The sequence below is a fragment of the Mesoplodon bidens genome (genome assembly GCF_964165515.1).
Source record: "Mesoplodon bidens genome assembly, chromosome: 3".
Lineage (NCBI taxonomy): Eukaryota > Metazoa > Chordata > Mammalia > Artiodactyla > Ziphiidae > Mesoplodon > Mesoplodon bidens.
In genome coordinates, this window is record NC_138178.1 from 165,720,924 (window position 1) to 165,736,449 (window position 15,526).

Here is a 15,526-nt window from a genome sequence, read left to right on the forward strand (position 1 = left end):
GGGAAAATTAAGGATCCCACAGAAACAAAAGAGAAACAAGAGCTCTCCCACCCCCTCCCTTAACACCATCCAAAAAGCACAGAGGAAGGTGCCATGGAATTCTCTAAGAAGGGAATGAACAGATGCAAGAAAGCAAAAAGCAGGCCACAGACACAGAAAACTACTGTTAAAAAAAAACAGAAAATGCTAATGAAAGCGTATCAGCTGATAAACCCGTCCCCTTCCAAAAGCAAAGCCACAAAGCTGAAGAAAACAGTAACACAACACTCCAAACTGAATTAAAATCTTCACACAAGCATTTGAAACATGGAAAAAAAGCAAAACAAAAACAGTCCTGAAGCAGAAATACGAAAACTAGGAACAGAAATTAGCAAACAAACAACAACCAAAAAAGGAAGAAAGGAAACAAGAGTTGACTGAACTCAGAAAAGAAACAGAAACGAAAGTACACAGACATTTTTCAAATAAACGGTGAGGGGTGCATCCCCCAACAGTGAATCCCAAGAAAAGGAGAGGAACTTATTGACAAAGGGATGGGCACATTCATGGCACAACTTGTAGACTAGAGAACTCTCAGCAACCCCTTTGGGCTGGCAGGTAGGGCCAGCTCACTGAGGACTTTGACGGACAAGCTACCTAAGGCCTATTGATTTCACCTCAAAGGTGGAGAGGCAGTATAATCAAGGAAGAGGAGAACCTGTTTTGGATTCAGAGGAACTCAGTTTAGAACGCAAGTTCTACCATTTACTAAAGCTGTGGTGAGCAATTATTTTTACCACTCTAAGCCCCTTATTTGTAATCTGTGATTGGCTGGGTGGGTGGGTGGATGGATGCATGAACAGTAGGTAGGCAGATGGATGGATGGATGGACAGACACATACACACACAACAACAATTGTACCTGTCTGAGCCTGAGTTCCTCCCAAAGACAGAGAATCAGAAAAGAACCTGTAAATAGGTCATTTCTTTGGAAAGAGAAGGACAAAGGAGGCTGAAACTGGAAAGGAGCTGGAGTCAATACAAGTGTACCTTATTGAGACGCTCACTGCTCTGGGCAACTGGAGATCAATCTTGCCAAGACTCTCTGAGGAATGACTGGAAAGCTCTTAGAACTGTCTGTGCAAAGACAGGGAAAAGCATTTCTCCACTGGCTCCTGCCCCCTCTGGTTAAGGGCTGCCCTAGGGGGAGCATTAACTTCCAGGTACTTCCAGGCTGAACAAGCCTCTGTGCCCTCCTACCTGTATCTCCTGCTGGGTGGACCTTGGAGAAGCCCTGGAGCAGAAAGGAAAAGATGTATACTTCAGGAAAAGTGAGTACACTTGAGGTAAGACACTGTTGGGGCAAAGTGAGTCAAGGCCTGCATGCAAGAGTATGAAGATGATGTGAGGCGGTGCTTCAGAGGCAACTGACAGAGTGCAGCTCAGATCCCCTCCTGCTTCCATTAAATGTAAATCAGTCATTGAATATACATGTATCAAATCATCACTGTACACCTTAAACTTACACAGTGTTATATGTCAGTTATATCTCAATAAAGCTGGAAAATAAATAAATCGGTCATTGAGTCTTTTTTTGTTTTACTTTGTTATTGTATTTTATTTTTTTATACAGCAGGTTCTTATTAGTTCTGTATTTTATACATATTAGTGTATATATGTCAACCTCAATCTCCCAATTGGTCATTGAGTCTTAAAGGATGAACTAATGTTGGTACTACTTAATAGTGACAGGGAGGAGCTTATCTTGAGCTCAAGGGCTTTACTAGGATTTTTCTTGTTACTTCTGACCTAGTGAACAATGCTCAAGAGGCATCTGCAGCAACGATAGTCCAACAAAGGCAAGGCAACTGAAGGCTAAGATCCATCAGAGCCTAAGGTCTAAATCATACAAGACAAGTAACATCCTGGTTGGTGGTCCATCTTTCTGGCCCCATGACCTATTAGCCATAACCTCAGAGCTCGGTGAGTCAGGGCACCCTGAATGCCACTCTGGCCCATGATGGCAATGACATCCACCTTGCCCCTGATGGTAAGTAACACGATGTGGCCTCTGTTATTCCACAACCCCATCATTTCTATGAATACTAGGGAACCCAGTTCCATGAAAGCATTTCCTATCAACCTCAGCCAGTTTCCCTTCAACAGTGCATTCTGTATTACCTTAGAGAATGAGACGTTTTCTTTGGACCCTCCTAAGGAACATGGTCTGAAAGTGTGTTCTCCAGTCTCACATGATAAATCCACTCTAATATCCTCTTGAGACTTCTGACCTAAATACTCTGCCAAAGCAGTTCTTGCATATTTATCTACTTTATTGTAGGTCATATTCATGTCCAAGCTTCAAGAAACCATCCCAGCAGTATATTAGGAGGAGGTTACCAGGGTATTAAATCCTGAGTTATGGATAGTGGTCCTATATTAATAAATTCTCCCCTGTCCAGTCTTATTATTCTGCCACTCCTGGTCCAATACCTTCAAGATCCAGCCCCCCCCCCAAGCCCCCTGCATGCTCCTCCTGTTCCTATCAGTACATATTAGCCAGGACCTGGAATTATTTGCCTGAGTATCTTCTCCCTGATTAGATTATGCTGAGGTTGCGTCTATTTATTATTCTGGAGGCAACAGAGATAAGGGATGGGTCATATTCTAAGGAGAACGTGCATCATCTTGAGAGGCATCCACCTCAATGGGATCTTTGCATGGTCTCCAAACAAGAGAAGGCTGTTCTCGTCTAACAAGGCATTGACTCTGCCTGTCCAGAGGATTCAGGGAAATTCAGGGGTTCAAGATTCTCAGGCTTATCCACCCAGATGTTCCCATATGAGATCTTAGGGTCCTACTCATTGGGGCACTGACTTTCGCCCTGAATACCTATCAAGAGCGTATAGGAGAGGCAGAACCACTATGAACCATATAGAATGAGTAACGTATATAGCAGTTTGACCTCACACAGGTATGGGAGGTAAACAGTCTATGTAAGACTGTTGCTTCTGCATCTAGAGCTGAGCCTGAAGACATCAGGGTAGACAGTTGGAAAGGAAAGATGGATAAGAGGTGGAACGGAGCAAAGAGAAACTGGAATCCCAAAGACAAGCTAGAACCCATGAAACCAAATAAGAACCCATGTCTGTCTCTCACTACCTATGTGCCTCCAACTTTGATGATGCAGGTAACTGCAGAAAAGTTCCACACACTGGCCCAGGATTCTAAGAAGCTGACAGAGGTGATCCAACAGGAGCTAAAGGAGCTGCAAGCCTGGCTAGAGCTGAGGCCTGGCTAAAGTGCTACACCAACACTATGACACAGCAGATCAACAACAATGTGTGGGAGTCTAGTGCCAACCTTCATATGTAAAAGAAATATGGCTGCTGCTTCGCTTCCACCTTTAAATCTCCCTCAAAATGTCCAGAGCCCAGAAGGGAGTTCAGGGAAATGGAATTCCAGTGTAGCTCAACTGACACAGTATAAACAAACCCCAAGAAGGTATAGAGCTCTACTGCCCTTAGGACAAAATCCTGGGCCTGCTTTTTTAGCATCATCTGTCCTATGGCTGCAGGCGATAAGGAGCTTCTCAAATGCTGCCACAGAGGCCCTCTTTTCCCAGCGTGCCCTGCATTGATGACTAGCTGATCTAAGTCTGCCATTTTCTTGTTTTCAAGGTTTCCAAAGGTAAAATAGGTCAGTCAACTTCAGTCTTTCCAATTACCACTTCCCATACCACTCAAGTCCCAGAGCCATGGCATAACCCAACACTTACCTTCCATGCGGTGCTAGTCCCAATCCCCATGCCCTGCAGTGGGGGTCTTAGTAACTGTTCTGTCACACATGCCGAGGTTCTCACCCCCCACTACCGCCAGCAATGTGTCTTTGTTGCAGTCTCACCCGTAGGTGATCCACTCCAATGTCCCATCCAAGGTATGCTTTCTAGAGCCACTTTAGATACTGCCTTAGCCGGGACTCATGAGCAAGCGATTTATTTGCAAGGTAATCCCGGTGAGAAGGAGTGAGGAAGAACTCAGGAGAGTGAAAGAGAGAAAAAGAAAAAGCCAACACAAGGATGCATTATCAACTCAATCTAATGTGGACCTTTTGAGGAACTTACAGGATGCCTCTCAGAATTCTCCACTTTAGGATCAATACAGAGAAGCATTTAGAGTCGTCCCTTGGTGTTCACAGGGGAATTGGTTCCAGGAGCCTTTTCCTCCACCAAAAGCATCTGAGGATGCTCAAGCCCCTTACATCAAACGGTGTAGTATTTGCATATAACCTACACAATCCTCCCGTATACTTTTTTTTTTAACATCTTTATTGGAGTATAATTGCTATACAATGTTGTGTTAGTTTCTGCTGTATAACAAAGTGAATCAGCTATATGCATACATATATCCCTATATCCCCTCCCTCTTGCATCTCCCTCTCACCCTCCCTATCCCACCCCTCTAGGTGGTCACAAAGCACTGGCTGATCTCCCTGTGCTAGGCGGCTGCTTCCCACTAGCTATCTGTTTTACATTCGGTAGTGTGTATATGTCAATGCTACTCTCACTTTGTCCCAGCTTACACTTCCCCCTCCACGTGTCCTCAAGTCCATTCTCTATGTCTGTGTCTTTATTCCTGTCCTGCCCTTAGATTCATCAGAACCATTTTTTTTCAGATTCCATATATATGTGTTAGCATACGGTATTTGTTTTTCTCTTTCTGACTTACTTCACTCTGTATGACAGACTCTGGCTCCATCCACCTTACTACAAATAACTCAATTTCATTTCTTTTTATTGCTGAATAATATTCCGTTGTATATATGTGCCACATCTTCTTTATCCATTCACCTGTCAATTGACACTTAGGTTGCTTCCATGTCTTGCTATTGTAAATAGTGCTGCAATGAACATTGTGGTACATGACTCTTTTTGAATTATGGTTTTCTCAGGGTATACGCCCAGTAGTGGGATTGCTGGGTCGTATGGTAGTTCTATATTTAGTTTTTTAAGGAACATCCCTACTGTTCTCCATAGTGGCTGTATCAATTTACATTCCCACTAAGAGTGCAAGAGGGTTCCCTCTTCTCCACACCCTCTCCAGCATTTATCGTTTGTAGATTTTTTGATGATGGCCTTTCTGACCAGTGTGAGCAGATATCTCATTGTGGTTTTGATTTGCATTTCTCTAATGATGAGTGATGTTGTGCATCCTTTCATGTGTTTGTTGGCAATCTGTATATCTTCTTTGGGGAAATGTCTATTTAGGTCTTCTGCCCATTTTTGGATTGCATTGTTTGTTTTTTTAATATTCAGCTGTATGAGCTGCTTGTATATTTTGGAGATTAATCCTTTGTCAGTTGCTTCGTTTGCAAATATTTTCTCCCATTGCGAGGGCTGTCTTTTCGTCTTGTTTATGGTTTCCTTTGCTGTGCAAAAGCTTTTAAGTTTCATCAGGTCCCATTTGTTTAGTTTTGTTTTTATTTCCATTTCTCTAGGAGGTGGGTCAAAAAGGATCTTGCTGTGATTTATGTCATAGAGTGTTCTGCCTATGTTTTTCTCTAAGAGTTTGATAGTGTCTGGCCTTATATTTAGGTCTTTAATCCATTTTGAGTTTATTTTTGTGTATGGTGTTAGGAAGTGTTCTAATTTCATTCTTTTACATGTAGCTGTACAGTTTTCCCAGCACCACTTATTGAAGTGGATGTCTTTTATCCATTGTATACTCTTGCCTCCTTTATCAAAGATAAGGTGACCATAGGTGCGTGGGTTTATCTCTGGGCTTTCTATCCTGTTCCACTGATCTATATTTCTGTTTTTGTGCCAGTACCATACTGTCTTGATTACTGTAGCTTTGTAGCATCGTCTGAAGTCCAGGAGCCTGATCCCTCCAGCTCCGTTTTTCTTTCTCAAGATTGCTTTGGCTATTTGGGGTCTTTGGTGTTTCCACACAAATTGTGAAATTTTTTGTTCCAGTTCTGTGAAAAATGCGATTGGTCATTTGATAGGGATTGCATTGAATCTGCAGATTGCTTTGGGTAGTATAGTCATTTTCACAATGTTGACTCTTCCAACCCAATAACATGATATATCTCTCCATCTGTTTGTATTGTCTTTAATTTCTTTCATCAGTGTCTTATAGTTTTCTGTATACAGGTCTTCTGTCTCCGTAGGTAGGTTTATTCCTAGGTATTTTATTCTTTTTGTTGCAGTGGTGAATGGGAGTGTTTCCTTACTTTCTTCTTTCAGATTTTTCATCATTAGTGTATAGTAATGCAAGAGATTTCTGTACATTAATTTTGCAACCTGCTACTCCACCAAATTCATTGATTTGCTCTAGTAGTTTTCTGTTAGCATCTTTAGGATTCTCTATATATAGTATCATGTCATCTGCAAGCAGTGACAGTTATACTTCTCCCTTTCTGATTTGGATTCCTTTTCCTTCTTTTTCTTCTCTGACTGCTGTGGCTAAAACTTCCAAAACTATGTTGAATAACAGTGGTGAGAGTGGGCAACCTTGTCTTGTTCCTGATCTTAGAAGAAATGGTTTCAGTTTTTCATCACTGAGAACAATGCTGGCTGTGGGTTTGTCATATATGGCCTTCATTATGTTGAGGTAGGTTCCCACTATGCCCACTTTCTAGAGAGTTTTTATCATAAATGGGTGTTGAATTTTGTCGAAAGCTTTCTCTGCATCTATTGAGATGATCATATGGTTTTTATTCTTCAATTTGTTAATATGGTGTATCACATTGATTGATTTGTGTATGTTGAAGAATCCCTGCATTCCTGGGATAAACTCCACTTGATCATGGTGTATGATCCCTTTAATGTGCTGTTGGATTCTGTTTGCTAGTATGTTGTCAAGGATTTCTGCATCTATGTTTATCAGTGATACTGGCCTGTAGTTTTGTGTGTGTGTGTGACATCTTTGCCTGGTTTTGGTATCATGGTGATGGTGGGCTCGTGGAATGAGTTTGGGAGTGTTCCTCCCTCTGCTATATTTTGGAAGGGTTTGAGAAGGATAGGTGTTAGCTCTTCTCTAAATGCTTGATAGAATTTACCTGTGAAGCCATCTGGTCTGGGGCTTTTGTTTGTTGGAAGATTTTTAATCACAGTTTCAATTTCAGTGTTTGTGATTGGTCTGTTTATATTTTCTATTTCTTCCTAGTTGAGTCTCAGAAAGTTGTGCTTTTCTAATAATTTGTCCATTTCTTCCAGGTTGTCCATATTATTGGCAAATAGCTGCTTGCAGTAATCTCTCATGATCCTTTGTATTTCTGCAGTGTCAGTTGTTGCTTTTCCTTTTTCATTTCTCATTCTGTTGATTTGAGTCTTCTCCCTTTTTTTCTTGATGAGTCTGGATAATGGCTTATCAATTTTGTTTATCTTCTCAAAGAACCTGCTTTTAGTTTTATTTATCTTTGCTATTGTTTCCTTCATTTCTTTTTCATTTATTTCTGATCTGATCTTTATGATTTCTTTCCTTCTGCTAACTCTGGGGGTTTTTTGTTCTTCTTTCTCTAATTGCTTTAGGTGTAAGGTTAGGTTGTTTATTTGAGATGTTTCTTGTTTCTTGAGGTAGGGTTGTATTGCTATAAACTTCCCTCTCAGAACTGCTTTTGCTGCATCCCATAGATTTTGGGTCATTGTGTTTTCATTGTCTTTTGTTTCTAGGTATTTTTTTATTTCCTCTTTGATCTCTTGGTTATTTAGTAGCTTACTGTTTAGCCTCCATGTGTTTGTATTTTTTACAGGGTTTTTTTTTTCCTGTAATTGGTATCTAGTCTCCTAGTGTTGTGGTCAGAAAAGATACTTGATACAATTTCAATTTTCTTAAATTTACCAAGGCTTGATTTGTGACCCAAGATATGGTCTATCCTGGAGAATGTTCCATAAGCACTTGAAAGAAAGTGTGTTCTGTTGTTTTTGGATGGAATGTCCTATAAATATCGGTTAAGTCCATCTTGTTTAATGTATCATTTAAAGCTTGTGTTTCCTTATTTATATTCATTTTGGATGATCTGTCCATCGGTGAAAGTGGGGTGTTAAAGTCCCCTACTATTATGGTGTTACTGTCAACTTCCCCTTTTATGGATGTTAGCATTTGCCTTATGTATTGAGGTGCTCCTATGTTGGGTGCATAAATATTTACTATTCTTATATCTTCTTCTTGGATTAATCCCTTGATCATTATGTAGTGTCCTTCTTTGTCTCTTGTAGTAGTCTTTATTTTAAAGTCTATTTTGTCTGATATGAGAATTGCTACTCCAGCTTTCTTTTGATTTCCATTTACATGGAATATCTTTTTCCATCTGCTCACTTTCAGTCTGTATGTGTCCCTAGGTCTGAAGTGGGTCTCTTGTAGACAGCATATATACAGGTCTTGTTTTTGTATCCATTCAGCCAGTCTATGTCTTTTGGTTGGAGCATTTAATCCATTTACATTTAAGGTAATTATCAGTATGTATTTCCTATTACCATTTTCTTAATTGTTTGGGGTTTGTTATTGTAGGTCTTTTCCTTCTCTTGTGTTTCCTGCCTAGAGAACTTCCTTTAGCATTTGTTGTAAAGCTCGTTTGGTGGTGCTGAATTCTCTTAACTTTTGCTTGTCTGTAAAGGTTTTAATCTCTCCTTCGAATCTGAATGAGATCCTTGCTGGGTAATCTTGGTTGTAGGTTTTTCCCTTTCATCACTTTACATATATCCTGCCACTCCCTGCTGGCTTGCAGAGTTTCTGCTGAAAGATCAGCTGTTAACCTTATGGGGATTCCCTTGTATGTTATTTGTTGCTTTTCCCTTGTTGCTTTTAATATTTTTTCTTTGTATTTAATTTTTGATAGTTTTATTAGTATGTGTCTCAGCATGTTTCTCTTTCGGTTTATCCTGTATGGGACTCTCTGCACTTCCTGGACTTGATTGACTATTTCCTTTTCCATGTTAGGGAAGTTTTCAACTATAATCTCTTCAAATATTTTCTCAGACCCTTTCTTTTTCTCTTCTTCTTCTGGGACCCTTATAATTCGAATGTTGGTGCCTTTAATATTGTCCCAGCGGTCTCTGAGACTGTCCTCAATTCTTTTCATTCTTTTTTCTTTATCCTGCTCCCTGGCAGTTATTTCTACCATTTTATCTTCCAGCTCACTTATCCATTCTTCTGCCCCAGTGATTCTGCTATTGATTCCTTCTAGAGTATTTTAATTTCAGTTATTCTGTTGTTCATAACTGTTTGTTTGCTCTTTAGTTCTCCTAGATCCTTGTTAAATGTTTCTTGTATTTTCTCTATTCTGTTTCCAAGATTTTGGATCATCTTTACTATCATTACTCTGAATTCTTTTTCAGGTAGGTTGTCTATTTCATCTTCATTTATTTGGTCTTGTAGGTTTTTACCTTGCTCCTTCGTCTGTAACATATTTTTTGTCGTTTTTTTTTTTTTTCTTGATGGGTGGGGCTGTATTCCTGTCTTACTGGTTGTTTGGCCTGAGGCGTCCAGCACTGGAGTTTGCAGGCAGTTGGGTAGAGCCAGGTCTTGGTGCTGAAATTAGGGTCTCTGGGAGGCCTCACTCTGATTAACAGTCCCTGGGGTCTGAGGTTCTCTGTTAGTCCAGCGGTTTGGACTCAGAGCTCCCACCACAGGAGCTCGGGCCTGACCTCCAGCCTGGGAACCAAGATCCCGCAAGCTGGTCATGGTAGTTAGGGTCCTGGCAGGATTAAAACCTGCAAAGTTGGAGGAAAAAGCACCCTTCAACGTAAGAGTATGCGGTTCTTGAAGGCTACCCAGATGTCTTACATTCAGTAGGCAGTTGGGCGTAACTGATAAGGAACTCAAGAAAGAGACCTAAGCTGAAAATAGAGCCTTGGATGGTAGTTCAAGCCATGATATTTGATTTCCCAGGAAGAGTATATGCAGAGTTAGAGGAAAAGAGGGCTGACAACAGACTACCAACATGTAAGAGACAAGCAGAGGGATGGAGGCCAGTGAAAGAGGGAGGTGGGGCAGTCAGCGACAGAGCAGAGCCAGGAGGAGGAGCACAGTATTACTGGGTAAGGGAAGGGCAGAGCCCATGCTCAAGCACCAACCACTCTAAAGGGGTTAAGTAAGATTAAGCAGAGACATTTCCACCAGATTATGAGAACCGGGAGACATTAGTAACTTTAGAGAGAACACTTTTGGTGGGGAGATTGAGTTGGAAGCCTGATAGCACATCAAAGAGTGAACGGAAGATAAAGAAGCAGAAACAGCTGGTATAAACTGCTCTCTCAACATCTGGTGGGAAAGGGAATGATAGCAAAAACTAGAGAGCCACGGAGGATTTTTTTTTTTTGAACAAGATGGTTCAACTGTGTTTGTGGGAAGAGGAGCCTGAGGATCAGGGAAAGAGGGGAAAAAATAGAGTGCGTTCTCTGAAGATTTCAAAAAGAGGTGTGAGCGCACAATATGACTCAATCATCTTCATTTAACATGCCTGGATTTGTTCTTCACATACCAACTAGGAAATACGTAGTTAGCATCTAATTTACTGGGACCAAACCAATGAAGTTGTAGAATAACTTTCCTTGTAAAACCTTGCCTTTTCTTACTCAACGTTGCAAAAACATAAGCATCTTGGACTAATTTAGTTTCAGTCAAAAGGTGACAATTGTATGCAGTGAGAAAAAAATCTTTCTCTGCTATTTCAGTTCTTTTTTCCCTTTTTGTCAGGGAGAAATAATTTATAAAACACTTTACCAGATAAACTCTCATTTGGGGGTTTCCAGCATTGTACTGACAGTACATACACAACTCTGAAATCTAAAATCTTTAACCCGTCTGTAGGGTCCAGTTAGCCCCATCCTGAGGACTACGTGAGACCTTGAAACTAAGCTAAGTGGCTAGCACATTAGGTTCCTTTTAACTGCCCTGTGGTAAGCTATTCTGAAGCTGTTTAGATTTGTGGTTGGGCCTCAAACCATGTCTCTGGACAACATTCTGCTGGAGGCAGAACAAAGTTATATTTAATATCTGTGTACTTTAAAACAATGCTGCCCACTTTTTCTCTTATTGCTGGGGTCACTTGCCCTTAAGACTCACTGTACTTTCGGTGTATAAAACAGCAGTGTTTACTTATCCCATTGATTCTGCAATTACATGATTGAGCCAAGATGAAAACTGAGTCAATAAGAAATGCTTATAAAGCAGTAACAAACAGCCTTTTTTTCCAATACATGTACCAAATAAATTTAACTAGGAAGAAGAACTGAACTAAATATAAAACACTTCAAAAAGAAGAAAAAGAACATTACGCTTACTAAGAGTTTTGGCATGATCCAGAGAACATGTTCAGGGAATGACCTCTGTGGAAAGCACAGAAGCATTTCAATGGCTATGCCTGAAAACCTCTTTCTGTATGTTGTTCTACAACATTCTACCATAAACTTTCATCTTATAGTACGTGAATTCTGTGTCAGGACTTCCTTGATGGTTCAGTGGGTAAGACTCCATGCTCCCAGTGCAGGGGGCCGGGGTTCGATCCCTGGTCGGGGAACTAGATCCCGCATGTATGCCACAACAAAGATCCCATGTGCCGCAATCAAGACCCAGTGCAGCCAAAATTAATTAATTAATTAATTAATTATTGAATTCTGTGTCAACTTTTTGTTTTTCTTTATCTAAAAAAATTTTAAAGACCAGAATAACACACTTTTAAAACAATGAAGCTATTTTTCTCTTCTTGAATAAAGAATTGCCTTTCTTCACAATTCAGAGAAGAAACAAAAATCCATGTGCTCAAAACTCCCATTATCTTCCTGCCACCAAATCTACAAATGCACCTGTATCCACCCCCTCTTCCCTTATCATAATAGAAGCAATGGGCCTTACCCTAGCAGAGGCCAATTGCCCCTCTCTGATCCCCATGTCCCCCTTCTCAGGGACCTTGATGCCCTCAGCTATCCCCTCCTGTTTTGTATTTTCAGTATCTCTCTTTCTGTTTCTCCCTCTCTCTCTTTCTCTGTAATGGATTCACACTAAATGTGTTCTAGCATCACTCATCTTAAAATAACAAAAATAACCCTCCCCCTGAACCACATATTCCCCTCTGGCTAAGTCTCTCTCTTTAATCCCCTCCGGAACCAAGCCTCTCAAAAGTTTTCACTTGCATCCACTCCTCAACCCATTCCAATCTGGCCTCTCCCACCAAATCTCCACTAAAATTGCTCTTGATAAGTTCATTAGCTGCTCAGTCAGATCTGACACATACCCTTTGAAGCACTTTTTCCTCCTTGCCTTCCCCAACACCACAACGTTCCTAGGTTTTCTTCTGGGTTTTTTTTCTGGCTGATCCTCCTCTGTATTCTTTCTCAGCAACTCCTTTCCGATCAGTCCTCTACATTTTGGAGTTTTCAGGGCCCAGTTCTGAGTCCTCTTCCTTTTTCCACTTGACAATTTCTCCTAAGATGATCTCTCTACGCCTGGGCTTTAAACGTCATCTAAATGCCAGTGATGCTAGAATTTTTACCGGCAGCCCAGACATCTTTTCTGAGCTCCAGACCCATGTCCCACTGATGAATGAAAGCACAATAGTTTAGATGAGCCTGGGGGCCAGACCACTTGGGCTTCAAAACTAGTCCTTCTACTTACTTCCGGGGTAATCCTGTGCAAGTTGGTGACCTTTACAGTTTCCCCATCTGTAAAATTAGAAAAATAATAAAAGTACTTACTTCATAAGTTATTGTGTGGATTAAGTGAGTTGATAAAAGCACCTACTGATCCTTTGTAGCACATAGCAAGGTTTCATTATCATGATTACTATTACCATATGTGTCCATTAGAATATGTCAAGGTATCTCAAAACTTGACCTGTATACAACTGGGTGCTATCTTTTCCGTCCACTCCAAATGCAACTCCCCTGGTTCACCATCTGTGAGTTCTAAGGCAGAATTCTAAGATGACCCCGATGACCCTTTGCATGACCTCCTTCCCTTGAGTGACTGAATATGATGAAATATCACTCGTAGGATAAAGGGATTTTGTTGCAGATGTAATTAAGGTCCCAACTCAGTTGACGTCATGATGGGAAGATTGTCTAGGTAGTCTGACCTAATCACATGAAGCCCAGAGAAGATCTGGAAGTCAAAGAGTCAAAGCACGGGAAGCATGTGACACACCTTTGATGCCTGAAGATGGAGGGGCCAAATGAGAAGGAATGCAGATGGCCTCTACCAGTTGACAGAGGCCCCCGGCCGACAGCCATTAAGGAAACTGAGACCTCAGACCAATGACTACAGGAACGCAAATCTGGCAACTACAGCAATGAGCTTAGAAGTAGACTTTCACCCAGAGCCTCCAGACAAGCACTCTGTCTGGCTACCATCTTAATTTCAGCCATGCCATGGAAAATTTTAACTTACCAAATTGTGAGCTGATAAATGGGTGCTATTACAAGCCACTAAGTTTGTGGTGATTTGTTATGCAGCCATTGAAAATTAATACACCATTTGAACAAATGGTACCTTCAAACATATGTTTGTTCCAGCTCAAAAATCCCATATCACTACCACACCAAGTTCTGCTGATTCTATCTCCTAAATATATCTCAAATATATTCATGATTCTTAATCTCTAATTGTTACCCAATCCAAACTTGTATATTCCATCTGAACTTCAGCAATAGCCTCCTAACTGGTCTCCCTTCAAACAATCTTTCCTTCCATCCTCCTCACAGCAAGGGAGTTGTTTTTTACAGTACAGAACTAATCTCTGAAAAATCCTTCAACAGCTTCACACTGCACTCAGGATAATGCCTGAATGCCTTATCATCACCTACAGAACCCTGCACGAACAGCCCTAGCTACCTTCTCAGCCCCATTTCCTGTGACTTTACTGCTTGGACACGATGCTCAAGCCACAAAGGCCTTTCTTCCAGTAACCCCAGTGTACCAAGCCATTTCCCACTTCAGGGCCATTTGTCTTACTTCCTTTGTCAGAAATGCTTAACTGACCCCCCTACTCTTCACCCCATGATAGCCAGGGACTCAGCTTGAACATTCCCACTTCCCTCACCCATCCCCTGAGGCCCGGCCACCCTGTTAGACTCTCTCATAGAACCTGCACTTCTTCACCGTTTATCACAATTGCAATCATATAGTTAGTTACATGATTATGTATTTAAGGTCTTTCTCTTAGGTATAGTTCAATGAAGGTAGAAGCCATGTCTAATTTGTTCCCTGCTAAAACCCAGCATCTGCTATGGTGCCAGGCACACAGTGTCAACAAATCCTTAATGGCTGAATAAAACCGTGGCTGTTTTGCCCAACTTATACATGACAAAATTATGTCAAAGTTACGAGTTTGATTTGTGCGTGCCCATTAGATTTGTCCTACTCTAGTCCTAATTACGATGTTTGCTTACAAACAAAGGACAGTGGTATAAAGGAAAAATGGGCAACTTCATGGGAAAGGGTTAATGCAAATCTACTGCTAAGTGTTCATGCCCTCCTAATGCAACACCATTCATTTAGATATGAAGTGCAACATTATCCTTATTACATATTTTAAATAGTTTTTCCTTTAGGAAAAACATGTAATTCCACTCCAGTATTGAAGTGGTTTGAGGACAAAGTACTTCAGTTGACTGAATTTTCCTATTAATGATGGGGTATTCCACTAATGTAGAAAACTGCCTGGTACAAAGACAGCCCTGTGTATGACTTCCACCATCTTGCCAATAAAATTTCTTTTTAAAAGTATGCCTTGATTTTATTGATTTCTCATTATGTATTTTTTAAAAACTCTAAAAAGGTATCAATTAATCGGAGACCTCACTTTTTTTTCTTTTTAGAAGAAATATAAAAATAGCACGAACATCACAACAAAGATTTTATTTAAGAGGCAAAATACGGGGTAGAAAGTCAAATATCTTTCCATATTGTCCATCTTACTCATGGTTTGTATCTATGTGTTTGTATATAAATGCATTTAATTATATATTTACCTAATTCCTGTCTTGGCCCAGAAAAGACTTAAGGCAAAATAACTAAAGCATAAGAAAAGAAGAAAGAAAAATAAGAAGAAAGATTAGGGACAGAAAATGACACCAGGAAGAGGCTCAAGATGCCTGCCAGACCACAATTTTATGTGGTGTAGGCTTGAGATGTAAAGCATTCTAGCCACCAACTTGATAAAAGAGGGCTGCCCCAGGGATCCACTTGACAGCATTCCTATGAAAAACAGAACAGCTGATCAAAGCAGCTCAGCTAGACTTGGTACTAAGATCAGAAAGGAATGTCTTCTTGGGGATTCCCTAGAGACAACATCATTCTACTTCTACTAAGAATGACATTTGTTACCATTTTCTACTAAATAGTTGTTTAAATGACTAACTGCTTCATATTGTTATCCTATTCAGTTACCCAAGCCTGGGGTAAAATTATCTCCTGGTTCATCCAATCTTAAGCAAGATGTGTTAGCTCCCTATTGCTGCTGTAAAAAATTACATAAACTTCATGGTTTATGAACAACATAAATCTGTCTTATTATAGTTCTAGAGATCAGAAGTCTCAAACCAGGT

The 15,526-nt window shown here is 40.6% G+C and overlaps 1 protein-coding gene across 2 annotated transcripts in view; it reads right to left on the minus strand.

The window, feature by feature from the left end:
- RPS6KA5 (ribosomal protein S6 kinase A5) overlaps nucleotides 1-15,526 on the minus strand; it is a 182,949-nt gene that overhangs the window by 158,789 nt on the left and 8,634 nt on the right. Inside the window, exon 2 of one of the 2 annotated variants that reach the window (XM_081229462.1) lies at nucleotides 12,597-12,643. The exons of the other annotated variant lie outside the window; for it this stretch is intronic. The gene's annotated coding sequence lies outside the window, so the exon portion shown is untranslated. The remainder of the gene's footprint in view (nucleotides 1-12,596; nucleotides 12,644-15,526) is intronic. 2 annotated transcript variants of the gene reach the window in all.